Source organism: Myotis lucifugus, unplaced genomic scaffold (assembly GCF_000147115.1).
Source record: "Myotis lucifugus unplaced genomic scaffold, Myoluc2.0 scaffold_373, whole genome shotgun sequence".
NCBI classification, from domain to species: Eukaryota; Metazoa; Chordata; class Mammalia; order Chiroptera; family Vespertilionidae; genus Myotis; species Myotis lucifugus.
This window is the reverse complement of record NW_005871421.1, coordinates 989,463-1,001,343: the sequence shown is the minus strand read 5'-3', so window position 1 is coordinate 1,001,343 and position 11,881 is coordinate 989,463. Positions and strand designations below refer to the sequence as shown.

The 11,881-nt window shown below is 51.4% G+C and overlaps 1 protein-coding gene and 1 long non-coding RNA gene across 3 annotated transcripts in view; one reads left to right on the top strand and one right to left on the bottom strand.

The window, feature by feature from the left end:
- LOC106699325 overlaps nucleotides 1–1,247 on the bottom strand; it is a 3,908-nt gene extending 2,661 nt beyond the window's left edge. Inside the window, exon 1 of the long non-coding RNA XR_001350877.2 lies at nucleotides 396–1,247. This is a non-coding gene — a long non-coding RNA (uncharacterized LOC106699325). The remainder of the gene's footprint in view (nucleotides 1–395) is intronic.
- PC (pyruvate carboxylase) overlaps nucleotides 1–11,881 on the top strand; it is a 59,520-nt gene that overhangs the window by 19,511 nt on the left and 28,128 nt on the right. The window contains exon 1 of one of the 2 annotated variants that reach the window (XM_014466978.2): nucleotides 7,372–7,480. The exons of the other annotated variant lie outside the window; for it this stretch is intronic. The gene's annotated coding sequence lies outside the window, so the exon portion shown is untranslated. Of the gene's footprint in view, nucleotides 1–7,371; nucleotides 7,481–11,881 lie in introns of those variants that run through there. 2 annotated transcript variants of the gene reach the window in all.

Here is an 11,881-nt window from a genome sequence, read left to right as displayed (position 1 = left end):
CCTGATCACCCTCGTAGGTCCAGACCATACACATGAGGCAAGGAGTCCCCGGCACCAAACAAACTCATCTGACACATCGAGGGGGTGGAGACATCTGGCCTGCGGGCTGTATGAGGCCCATGAATTCATTTGGTCTGGCTCTGCCAACGCATTAGGGATGAATTAATTAAATGTTTGATCAAATGTAGCAGGCTAATTTTTAAGTGATAATTTTGTATGGCCCTCGAATGATGCTATAAATATCCAAATGGCCGCGGGCAGAAAAAAGGTTCCCCACCCCTGCTCTACTCAAAGACAGCATCAGATTCCATAGGTTAAGGGCTCAGTCCTGCAAGATGCCTCCCCTCCAACCGTCACCCCCCACCTCTCTCTTTCTCTTTCAGCCAGATTCTTACCTGTGCTCTGACCAACCTGTTATAGATTGGGCAAGATATGTGGGAATGGACACAGAGCTCCCACTCTCTCCAGGTGCACTGCTCTCCCCAAGTCTCCACATGTTCACCATCCCGGAGCTCTCTGAACTCATCCTCTTGGTTTTTTGGAGGCTTCATTACACAGGCACTGTTGAATAAATCACGGTCATTTGATTCAACCTCCAGCCCCTCTCTCCTCCCCGGAGGAGGTTGGAGATGGGCATGGTTAGGTATGGGAAGTGGGGGAGGAACAGAAAGTTCTAACCCTGAGGGCCACTGGGTTGGCTTCATTGGCAACCAGCCCATCCTGAGGTGCTTTCCGAAAGTCACTTTATTGCTATAACAACACACCTCTTTCACTCTCAACACTTGGGAAATTTACATATGTATATGGAGGTATATTTCCTGAATGACCAAATAATTTCTTACAAATTACAATATTGCACCCTCCATTCACTTAGCACAAAACTTCAGGATATTTGTCTCAGAACCTAGCACACTGTCTCCGGAGAAATCACTTCCCATGAGTGAGGCTCCAGGAGGCCTGTTGCCCTTCTCCCGGTAGCTGCATCGCCCCTGCAACCTTTGGTCTCTGCATGGTCACAGCTTCAGGGGGCCGCTGGATAGCTGAGAGAGACTGTATTTGCTCCACAACTGTTTAAGCACTCACCGAGTTCTAAGTGCTGGAGACACAGCAGGGAGCCAGAAAGTCTAAGCCTGAACTCCTATCCTTGGGGGAAAATGACAGAAGGCCATCACTGTTTAGTTACAGTGGTGGTAAGTGCTGCAAGGAGAGCACGGAGGGTAAGGAGCAGGCCTTCACCTGGTGGGTGGACCGGGGCAGCCTGGCCCTGAGCTTTATCTGCCTCCCCAGCTGACAGTGGCTGGGTGTGGATCTTGGCAGAATACCGGGAACCTTAGGCAGGTTTCAGCAACTCAAACTCTGTGAAACAGAGTGGAGGTGTTACCAGCAATGTGGACTCTCTGTTCTTGACTTTGTGCAGGAAAGATTTCACAATACAAGTCCAGGTGTTTATTAGAGTATGGTTATTAAAGCCGGGGACAGTGAAACAAAGGAAGGGCTTAAGATAGAAGAGGCAAGATCATGCAACAGGAGTGAGCCTGGGTGGAACTGCTTTAGCCCTTGATAAAGAAAGTCACAGAGCCCTAGCTGGTTTGGCTCAGTGGATAGAGCGTCAGCCTGCAGACTGAAGGGTCCCAGGTTCAATTCCGGTCAAGGGCACATGCCCGGATTGTGGGCTTGATCCCCAGTAGGGGTCATGCAGGAGGCAGCTGACCAATGATTTCTCATCATGGATGTTTCTATCTCTCCCCTCTCTCCCTTCCTCTCTGAAATCAATAAAAATATATTTTAAAAAAAGAAAAAAGAAAGTCACAGAGACAGAAGAAGTGAACCAGCTGGGCTGGACTCAGGAAACAAGTTGCTGAGGGACCGTTGAAGAAAGCAAGCAGTGTGCCTTAGGAAAGAAGGGGGTAGGGGGCAGGGGGAGCGGGTTAGCCCTGGCTGCATAGCTTAGTTAGAGCCTTGTCCTGATATGCCAAGATTGCAGATTTGATTCCTGGTCAGGGCACATACAAGAGTCAACCAGTCAATGCATAAATAAGTGGAACAACAAATCGATGTTTCTTTCTCTCTCCCTTTCTAAAAATCAATCAATAAATTTTTTTTTTTTAATGTGGGGGCGATGCCCAGACATGCTCTAGAGCAGCGGTTCTCAACCTGTGGGTCACGACCCCTTTAGGGGTCGAACAACCCTTTCACAGGGGTCACCTAAGACCATCGGAAAACACACATATAATTACATATTGTTTTTGTGATTAACCACTATGCTTTAATTATGTTCAATTTGTAACAATGAAAATACATCCTGCATATCAGATATTTACATTACGATTCGTAACAGTAGCAAAATTACAGTTATGGAGTAGCAACGAAAATAATTTTATGGTTGGAGGTCACCACAACATGAGGAACTGTATTAAAGGGTCGAGGCATTAGGAAGGTTGAGAACCACTGCTCTAGAGAGACAGAGCACATGCTGTGTCTTTTGTCTTAAGGGTTTTTATGTTTTCTAAAGGCAGGGATTTTAGGGGAGGATCTCAATAGAATATTCATAAGCTTTTAAGGTGTGTCCTTTCAGGGTCATGGTCTCTACTGATGGGTTGGTGCTAGGATAGGAGGTCATTGGTCATTGCACTGGTCTTTTTGTTGTTGTTACTCCTTACCTGAGGATATTTTCCATTGATTTTTCGAGTGGACTTGTGGGCTGACTTCAACACCCTGTAATTGACAGCTCTAGGGCCTAGTTTGAGCTGAACAAATTGCTTCCTGTAGTTTCAAATCTAACCAGCTCTCTGTTTGTTTTCTCTCTGCCCCCACACCTTCCCACTGTTTGATCTCAACACAAAAGAGGCACCTTCAATTCTTCGGATTGTTTTCCTGCTTCCACACTGGAGAGGGAGATGTGGTGAGAGTATGGTTGAGGAAAGAGAGCAAAAAAGGCAGAAAATATAAGGAGGAGGCCAGCAAATACCATCATCTTACCCTGCTCAGGCTGGGAGCTTGCCCACCAGTTCTCTGTATTCCCACCACATTCCCTTCCTGCCAATTCAGAGCTGGCCTAGATTCCTGCCAATTAGCCCCTTGGTTCAGTGTTAACAAAGGAGCTTTTCCCTTTTCTCCTTCCACAGCGAAGGTCTCTGCATAGGGAAGGCCCCCTTAATCCAGGATTATTTACCCAGAGCTTGTACCTTTTCCCAGATAGCCTCAGACTTTCCTTCTTAGACCTGGAGGGTAATCTGTTTCCTCAACTTGTGTCCTGAGGCTTTCACCTCTCCTCCCTCAGTGGGGATTAATGTCCCTACGCTGGCTCTTCCCAGAGGTGTAGGGAGATTGAGGTAAGGTATGGAAAAGCGCCTGAAAAACAGACTAAGATCTCACACTGTAGAAATGTCCCTCAGACTATTCTTGCTCCTGGACGAGGCTGAGGCCTAATTGCCGGCCCCTCTAGCTCACCCACCCAGCAGGATACCAACCAGATGGCCAGTGTCAAAGCGGATGTGGTAGTCAGTGGCACCTCTCCGCCTCCAGTAGGGAAAAAGCACCGGGTGCCGGGTGCCGTCCTGATGTGGGAGGACAGGGCTAGCCCCAGCTCAGAAGGCGGAGCGCCCCACGCAGGGAGTCCGCTGGTTGTCACCTCAGTATTCCAGCCAACCCTCTTCTCTTGCTAACCCCGGGAGGCGCCTCCAGTGGGTGTTGCTGTCTTCATCTTCCAGAATCTCTGCTGTGACTTGTGCGTTAGAGAGGAAGCAGAAAGCTGCTTGTTGTTAGCTCTGGAGAAAGATGGAGAAGAGGTGGAATCAGAAGTACCTGTGTGGGTCAGCATCCTGGACCCGAGAGAAGTGAACAAGTTCCCTCCCACACTGAGTTTTCCTTTAACTCCTGGGTCTCCCGGACACGCCTGTGCCTTCGGACCTCGCCTGACGTAGGCCCTCTGCCCCGTTCACATTTCATTGGCAGGCTCAGCCCACGCACTCCTCGGGATGCCATCTGCCCTGTCAGGCAGTGAGCTCTGAACCAGGGAGGCCCTCTCTGACCAGTTAACCTTGGGTTCAGGAAGCCAAGCAAAGACAGAACAGTGAGCTATCGACTGGGCTTTCTCCGAGAACTGCTATCAGAGCTCAGCCTGTTTTGTGCTCTGTTTTTGCGATAGTGGGGTGGCACCCAGTGGATGGGAACTCTATTCCCGTCTTGACTGGCGTGGTTGTTGGGATAACACCACGTTAAATGAATTGATCTGGCCGGGTTTAATAGTTCGTTCAAGCATTTAAACACCTTGCTAATGAAGTCAGACTGTTACCCGTGGGGAGAGCTCTACGTCTCCACCTGTTGCTAGTGGGAGTGGGCTTCTTGCAATATCCTGAGAAAAAGAGTTTTCTGAGATTTGCACGGGAGGATGAGATATTGTAAAAAGCTTTATTTCTTTGGAATCAAACCCCTGAGTTTCCAAGATCCTATTTTCCCGAGTCCCACCATAGAAGTCCCATTTTGCTTGCAGTCGAGCTAAAATCAAAGCCGGTGTCCAGAGTTCCGTTCCGGCTGGGACAGTCCGATCTAGCATCAGGCTAGCTTAGTGTTCCCAGCTGTAGTCCTTTTGTTCGTGGTGTGAGGGGTCCATATGGCCCATGAAGAGAGAGCTCCCTTGTTTGGGGGATTATGTATCCCCACATTTCACAGGCTTGCAATGGCCCTGCCTACTCTAGCCAATCCATGATTCCCAGGCTTGACTGACAGGCACTTTCCCTGTGTCACTCCGATTCATTGCACATGGGCCCATTTTCCCCTTTGTTGGGCCCCTTTCCGGTGAACTTCAGGGAATGGGCCGGTGGCTCCCTGGGGAGTGTGGAATTGCAGCTTCCTGGAGAATGCTTATAATGTCTGGCCTCCCTTTTGCTCCTTTCCTGTTATTAATAACTAGAGGCCCGGTGCACGAAATTTCGTGCACTGGGGGGGGGCTCCTCTCATCCCGGCCTCTGCCCTCTTTTAGTCCAGGACCCCTCACTCCTTACCACCCACCTGCAGCAGAGGCAGGAGAGGTTCCTGCCACCGCCGCTGCTGCACTCGCCAGCCGTGAACCCTCTGCCAGAAGCCAGGCTTATGGCTGGCAAGCACAGCAGCAGTGGTCGGAGCCTCTTCTGCCTCCAAGGCAGCAGTAAGGAGCAGCGAGCCTGGCTTCTGGCTGAGTGGCACACCCCCTGTGGGAACGCACTGACCACCAGGGGGCAGCTCCTGTGTTGAGCATCTGCCCCCTGGTGGTCAGTGCACATCATAGCAACCAGTCGTCTGCCGTTCGGTCTATTTGCATATTAAGTTTTTATTATAAAGGACTGGCTAATTACAATGGTATCAAGACCAGGCCAGTGGCTTACAAGAGCCACTAGGTAACATGTCCCCTCATGAAGAATCTAGTCTCCTGCCCCCATGGAGAGAAAGGACCATAATGTCACCAGTTCCAGGGGGACATCCCCAGGCACAGCAAGGTCTCAGCAGGAAGAAGAAGACCTTGTAATTAGCTAGGACCCTCTGCTCCTTTTCTTAGGTCGGAAGCCCTCTCTCCTGGCTGGCTCTCCCTCCCTGGTCCCGGCCCCCCTTCCTTTGTAAAACCCAAATACCACTGCCTGTAATTGTCCGCCAGAATCCATAGGCTGTGGCTTTTGACCATCCGCTCCAGTTCACCCTTGACCTGGTTTTGTTTTTTATTCTTCCCTCAAACAGTCTGTTCAAGGTCTACCCCTGAGCAGAGATTGGCTCACGAGCAGCCTCTGTCCTCTGAGCTGTAGGGGAGAGGGCAGTTCTGGAAAGTCATTGACAGAGGCCTGAGTAAAACATCAGTTATAAACAAGCAGCAGGCAGAGGGCCCAGATTTGGGTGTCCCAGCACCAGGAACAGTGTGGCCTCCTTAGAGCTGTGCAGACCGCTGCCCCGGTAAGAGGACCACCTTTCAGAGACCTCTAGAAGCACACCGTCCCGGCGGGAGTTGCAAGCACAGTGGCCATTGTTTCTCCCCTCTGGAACTTGGCAGCCTTCTAGTATTTTGGAAAGGAGAGGGCAGAAGGATTCTGGGAATGTCCTCAGAGACAGGAATCCAGGGGAGGGGTGGGCTGGATCGATGCTCACAGGCCTGTGGGGCTGGTTCTGGTCAGGGATGGGAAAGCCTGGGAGCCTAAGGTAGCAAATTCTACTTGGCAGTGAAAATGGGTTCTGCCTGCGACGTTGCAGGCAGAGGACGTTGGGCCATGGGTCCCAGAGCTCTGGCCCAGAATGCCTTGGGGTGGTGGTGACAGTTGGGGGAAAGGTCACATGGTTCCCTCGACTGGGGTCTCATGGAAATGTTGAAGCTGCCAGGGAAGGGTCTGCTCTGAGTCTAGCACCAGGCTAGGGCCCAGCCCCTCCCTCCCCCCTCAGCTCCTTGGCCAACCTGGGCCGTGAGGAAATGCTCTGGAGCTGCAGAACAGGAAGGCTTGTCCTTGTCTGGCGTGGTTGTTGGGGTAACACCGCATTAAATGAATTGACCTGGGTGGGTTTAATAGTATGTTTGAGCATTTAAAAACCTTGCTAACGAAGTCATACCAGGCCAATGGCTCACAAAAGCCACCAGGTAATGTGCCTTTGTAAGGAATCTGGGAAATTGAAGGGCCATGATCAGCTCTCCCCAGGAGGTGAGTTTGTGATTAGATCCTAGACAGCAATGAAGGGGAAGCGGGTAACTACCTGCCTTTTGGGAGAACGAATTCCTGGCGTTTGAGCAGGACTCGCTGTTAGATCTAAAAGAAGAGAACTTCCCCCTTCACTTAAAAGAAAACCTTTCCCTCAGTTCAAGAGGAGGAGAAGCTGATAAGGGCCCAAATGGCTTCTGGCTCTTATCTTCAACTGCAAACAGGCCAGGCTCTCTCCCAAGTCATGGGATAGGAGTTCGAGAAGGAAGAAGCCGGCTCTGCATGTATGTGGTTCCAGGCACAGTGAGAGGGAGGGACATGCATTTCCCTCCACTTTGTTCCAATGTTGGTAAATCTGTGCCTTTTGTCCCCCGTGTTCTGGACCAGGGACGGAGGGATGTGGCTCCTGTGGCTGTTCCTTGTCACATCTCTAAGTGACAGCTGTCCTCAGGAGGGGGTCTGAGCACGAAGACAATCCGCACTTATCCTCTGATGCGTCTGGAATAATCTCGGTCTCCTGACTAGTTTTGTCAGGGCAGGAACCTCTTCTCTCTTGTTGAGGTGTATCTCCAGTGCCTAACAGGACCCGGCACATGGGAAAGACCCCATCAGTATTGAACGAATGAATGAATGAATGCTTTTTCTTTGCTTATCATTTCATTAAACCTCTCTAACTTCATCTTCTTTGGTTCTTTACCAGACTTCTCATCTGACCAGCATCTGCTTTGTGCCACCGACCCTGACCTCACCCCGTCAGGCTAGACCGTGCTGCAGGGAGAGGACCGTTGACCCTGCTGTTCCCTCTCACCGCCTGCCCACTCGCTGAGCAGGTGCTGACACCCGTGTGCCAGGCTCCTTCCTCTGAGCCCCGGTCAACTCCCCTCCTCCATAACTTTACTGGGCTCTCCTCAATTGCTTACTTCCCCATTTCCTTTTCCTCGAAAAGCAGTTTCTTGGAATGGAGTAGGCATTCACTGTGCCTATGTCTGGGCTGAGCTGGTCTTGTCTCCTCGCCAGACAAAGCGTTTCTTGAAGGCAGAGGCCATGCTCCCTATCATCCTCTGTCCCTCAGTGTGTGCTGTGGGCCACCGGTGCTCAGTGAACACTTGGGGGCTCCAGTGTGAAACCTAATCCTTGTCCTTTGAGTATGTTTTGTGTTTACAGTTGATGAAACTGAAGGGACAGCCTGCAGTTTCCCTTCTGTGCTGGAGGATAAAGACATTTTATAGATGGGCTAACAGATTCGTAACTTTTTACTCATAATACTTCTGACATCAAATATGTGACCTTTTCCCTCACACCAACCAATTTTCCCATTCTCTGCAGATCCCGATGGGGTGTCCTACAATCCGTTCAGTTCTGACACTCACTACCCAGAGTTGGTGCAGGCCCCACAGGTGACGGGCCCCGGCCCGCAGACCGCCCCCATGCAAATGCCAGCCGCAAGTCCTGGCCTCCCTCCCAGCCTCTGACCAGTCAGCTCTACTAAATCAGAGATTCATTCCCATGATCCCCTCCTCAGTTCTGACGATTTGCTGGAACGTTCACAGAACTCAGCAAGTGTTTAGCTTACTATTACCAGTTTATTACAAAGGATGCGGATGAACGGCCAGGTGAAGAGGGGCCTGGGCGAGGTCCGGGAGGGTCCGTGCAAGAGCTTCTGTCCTTGTGGAGTTGGGGTGCACTACCCTCCCAGCACATGGATGCATTCACCAACCTGGGAGCTCTCTGAACCCCTTCATTTAGAGTTCTTATGGAGGCTCCATTATGAAGGCAAGATTGGCCATTGGTGATTAACAAAGTCTCCAGCCCGTCTCTCTCCCCCCCTCCCCAATCTCAAGGTTGGTTCACCTGTCAACCAGACCCCATCCTAAAGCTCAGGGACCCACCAGAGTCATCTCATTAACATAAACTCAGATGTGGTTGAAAGGGGCTTATTATGAATAAAAAAAGATGCTCCCCTCAGGAAATTACAAGGGTTTTAGGAGCTCTGAGCCAGGAACTAGGAACAAAATCCGAGTCATATATTTATTATATATCACAATATCACAGCGGTGCAGAGAGGTAGAGTGATCCCAAGATCATGGGACCAGGTGGTGGCAAAGGTGGAGTTTGAACCCGACTTTTCTGATTCTAGGGCCTTGCCCTTTCCATGGAATCACAGCGGCACAGGGACACATGGCCCCACCTCCTCTTCAAGGCTTCTCCCACACTCCGTGGCTCCCATCATCCCGCCCCCAGGGCCCTGGCTGCTTTTCCCTTCATCCTTCCCTTTATCAGAAAGTGGTGCTGGGACGTGGGGGCTGCAGATGGAGCTGGAAAGCTCACTTTCTTATCTGTACAATGAAGATAATCCTGCCCTTCCTGCTGGTCAGTGTTGCTGGTAGTAGCATATGAGAGCGGCTATTCAAGGACTTTATAAACGACAGAGAGCCCTAAGGGTCTTGTTAAGTGTACTTACAGTGCAGGTTACAGCTCAGTAGGACTGTCATGTGGGGTAATACCCACCTGACAAGTGTTGGTGGGATGACCTGGGTGGTGCCTTGTCCGGGGCCTGGCACTTAGCAGACACTTATGGCTTTTATTAATTATTGTTTCTGCAATTATTATAAGACAAACTCCTCCTCCAGATGTGGGCAGGTGGCACTGGGAAGGCGACCTGTTGTAGGTGCCCTCGGGTTTGGGACTGAGAAGATAGGAAAGGCAGTTTGTCATCTGGGGCTTTCATAGTTCACTTACTACCTCGTCAGTTCTGAAATCCTCAGCTGGTGACCTTCCTCCCCAGGGAATCCTCAGCGCTCCCAGTTGGGGAGAAACTATTCTAAAAGTGAGTCCTGCCAGTCAGAACCTGCCCAGGGCTGTTGTCAGAGCTCCTGGCAGGTCACCCAGCTCCTCTCCCCTCCTGGGTGTGCACTTCAGGGCAAAGGCCAGTGAGTCCCGGCGCCTCTGATGGGTTCTGCAGAATTCCAGAACACCGCAGGGGAAGTTCTGCTCCACTCAGCACTCAGCAGGGTGCTCAGTCAGCCTCCCTCCAGGAGGGGCCGCCTAACCATGAGGAGGAAGACTCTAGTGGGGAGGGGACAAGACGGGGTGTGACTGATCCAGCTGAAGGGAGAGGGGGCCCAGGAGTGGCCCCGAAAGCTGGATGGTTGAAGAGGAGCAGTTGGAGGTTGGCAGGCAGAGAAGGGAGGGTGTTATGGCGTGATTGATGTTGAATTACCCACAGGCAGTTCCTGGGAAGCAGGATGGTGTCTAAGGCCCAGTTTGGAATCATGGCCCGAACAGAATATGAGTGCCTTCAAGCTTTGAGACTGTGGCCAAGCTGTTTATCCTGAGTTTCTGTTTACTTACTTACAAAGCGGTGACCATAACACCTGCCTTACAAAGTTTCTGATGATTAAATGAGATCATGTGACTTAAAGCAGTTACTGGCCCTCAGTAGAAAGCCCAGACAAACGCTGTCAGTGGTTTGAAAACTGCTCTGTGTGGCTATTAGGATCAAAACCAGCCATTGTGGGTGCCTGGAGTGCCGTCTCTGGGGAGCCCCTGGCCCAGGCCTTCCCTCCTCAAATCCAGCATCCTCAGAACGGCCAAGATGGTCCCTCTAAACTACAAAGCTTTTCTCCCTGCCTGGTTTCCTGGGTCCCATCCCTGACGTTTCGGGTACAGTCCATGCATGCAGCTCCCTCCCTGAAGACTAGGTGTCTAGCCCTGGGTCACCCCCTGCCTCCGGCCTCAGTGGACTTCACCAGGCTGTTTGCTCCTTTATCCCCACGCCTGAGCCGCCTTCCTGCTGAGCCCACAGGCTCTCCGTGCGTCCATCTGCTGGTGCTAGCATGTGCTTGTATTGGTTGCCAACCACCCGGCCTTCGCTGGTCTGGAGGGGACCTGATCACCCTTCTGTATAGTCCCATCTGCTCTGAAAGCCACACTGTGACCTGCATCAGGATGAGCAGATGAGAGAAGGGGAAATTTCTAGCACCCTGTGCTCCCCAGCCCCTGATTTCAGGAGCTCTGAGCTCTGGTCATTTGTGGGAAAACTAGGTCTGTTCATTCCCCAAGGCTACCATAGCAGAGTCCCAAACGGGGTGGCTGGCAGCAATAGAGGTTTCTTGTCCCCAGTCTGAAGGCCAGAAATCCAAAATCAAGGTGCTGGCAGGGCCACGGCCCCTCCGACAGCTCTTGGGGCAGGTCCTTCTTTATCTCTTCCCGTTCTGGTGTTTTCCAGCAGCCCTTGGCCTGGGCGCACAGCCTCTTTCCGTGTCTTCACACTGGCTTCCCTCTGTGCTCCTGTCTCTGTGTTCACATTTCCCCTTCTTTTAAGGACACCAAGCCTCTTGGATTGGGGCCCACCCTAGTGACCTCATGTTCACTGATCACCTCTGTGAAGACTCTAACTGAGCTCAGGTTCTGAGATCCTGGGGGTGGGATTCCACATGTTTCTGGAGCACACAATTCAGTCCATACACTGGCCTCCACTTTCCTGTCCCCTTGGAACTGGCGTGAACTGGCTGACCCTCCAGCTGAGGTGGTGGGCTGTGAGGGGCCAAGGAGCTTTCTGGACCACCGGTATGTCTGCTGTGCTCTGGTGTCCGGCTTCTGCAGAGCATTGTCTAGGCGTGTTTAAAATGGAGGCTTCAGCGCCTGTCACCTCACTCAGTCCAGAAAGGCCTTCCTGGTTCCCCAGTTCAATCTTTTTGCAGGACTTTTTGCTGATCTTGCCCTTTTGACCTTCTTTGTCAACACTCTGGGCTCTAATCTATGTGTGAGGGATACTTGTGTGTCCCACTAGGCTGTGGGTGCTGTTCATAGGAAGAGTCATGACATTCATCTTTGTCTAAGAGTTCCATACACTGTGGACTCTCACTGCTCTGCAAACTCATTGTGTGACCTGGAGTATCCACCCATCCTTTCATCCATCCCTCCATCCCTCCATCCACTCATTTGTTTATTCGTTCATTCCCAGACATTTAATTCAGTGTCAGGTACTGTACAGAGTGCTAGGGAGACACTGAGGGGGTGGGGAGCAGTGGTGGAGAAATAGATGTAGGTGTGGTCCCCCAAGTCCTCACATATCCCACTGAGACAGGTTATTGAGTGCTCCTTCCTGAGGACACAGACATGACCTTACGGAAAGCCCTCAGGCAAGAAGACAGTGGGCTGTGTCCAGGACAATGACAGAGGCCAATGGCTGTCCCAGGGAGGATATCTGAGCCAGCCATGGAGGTGGG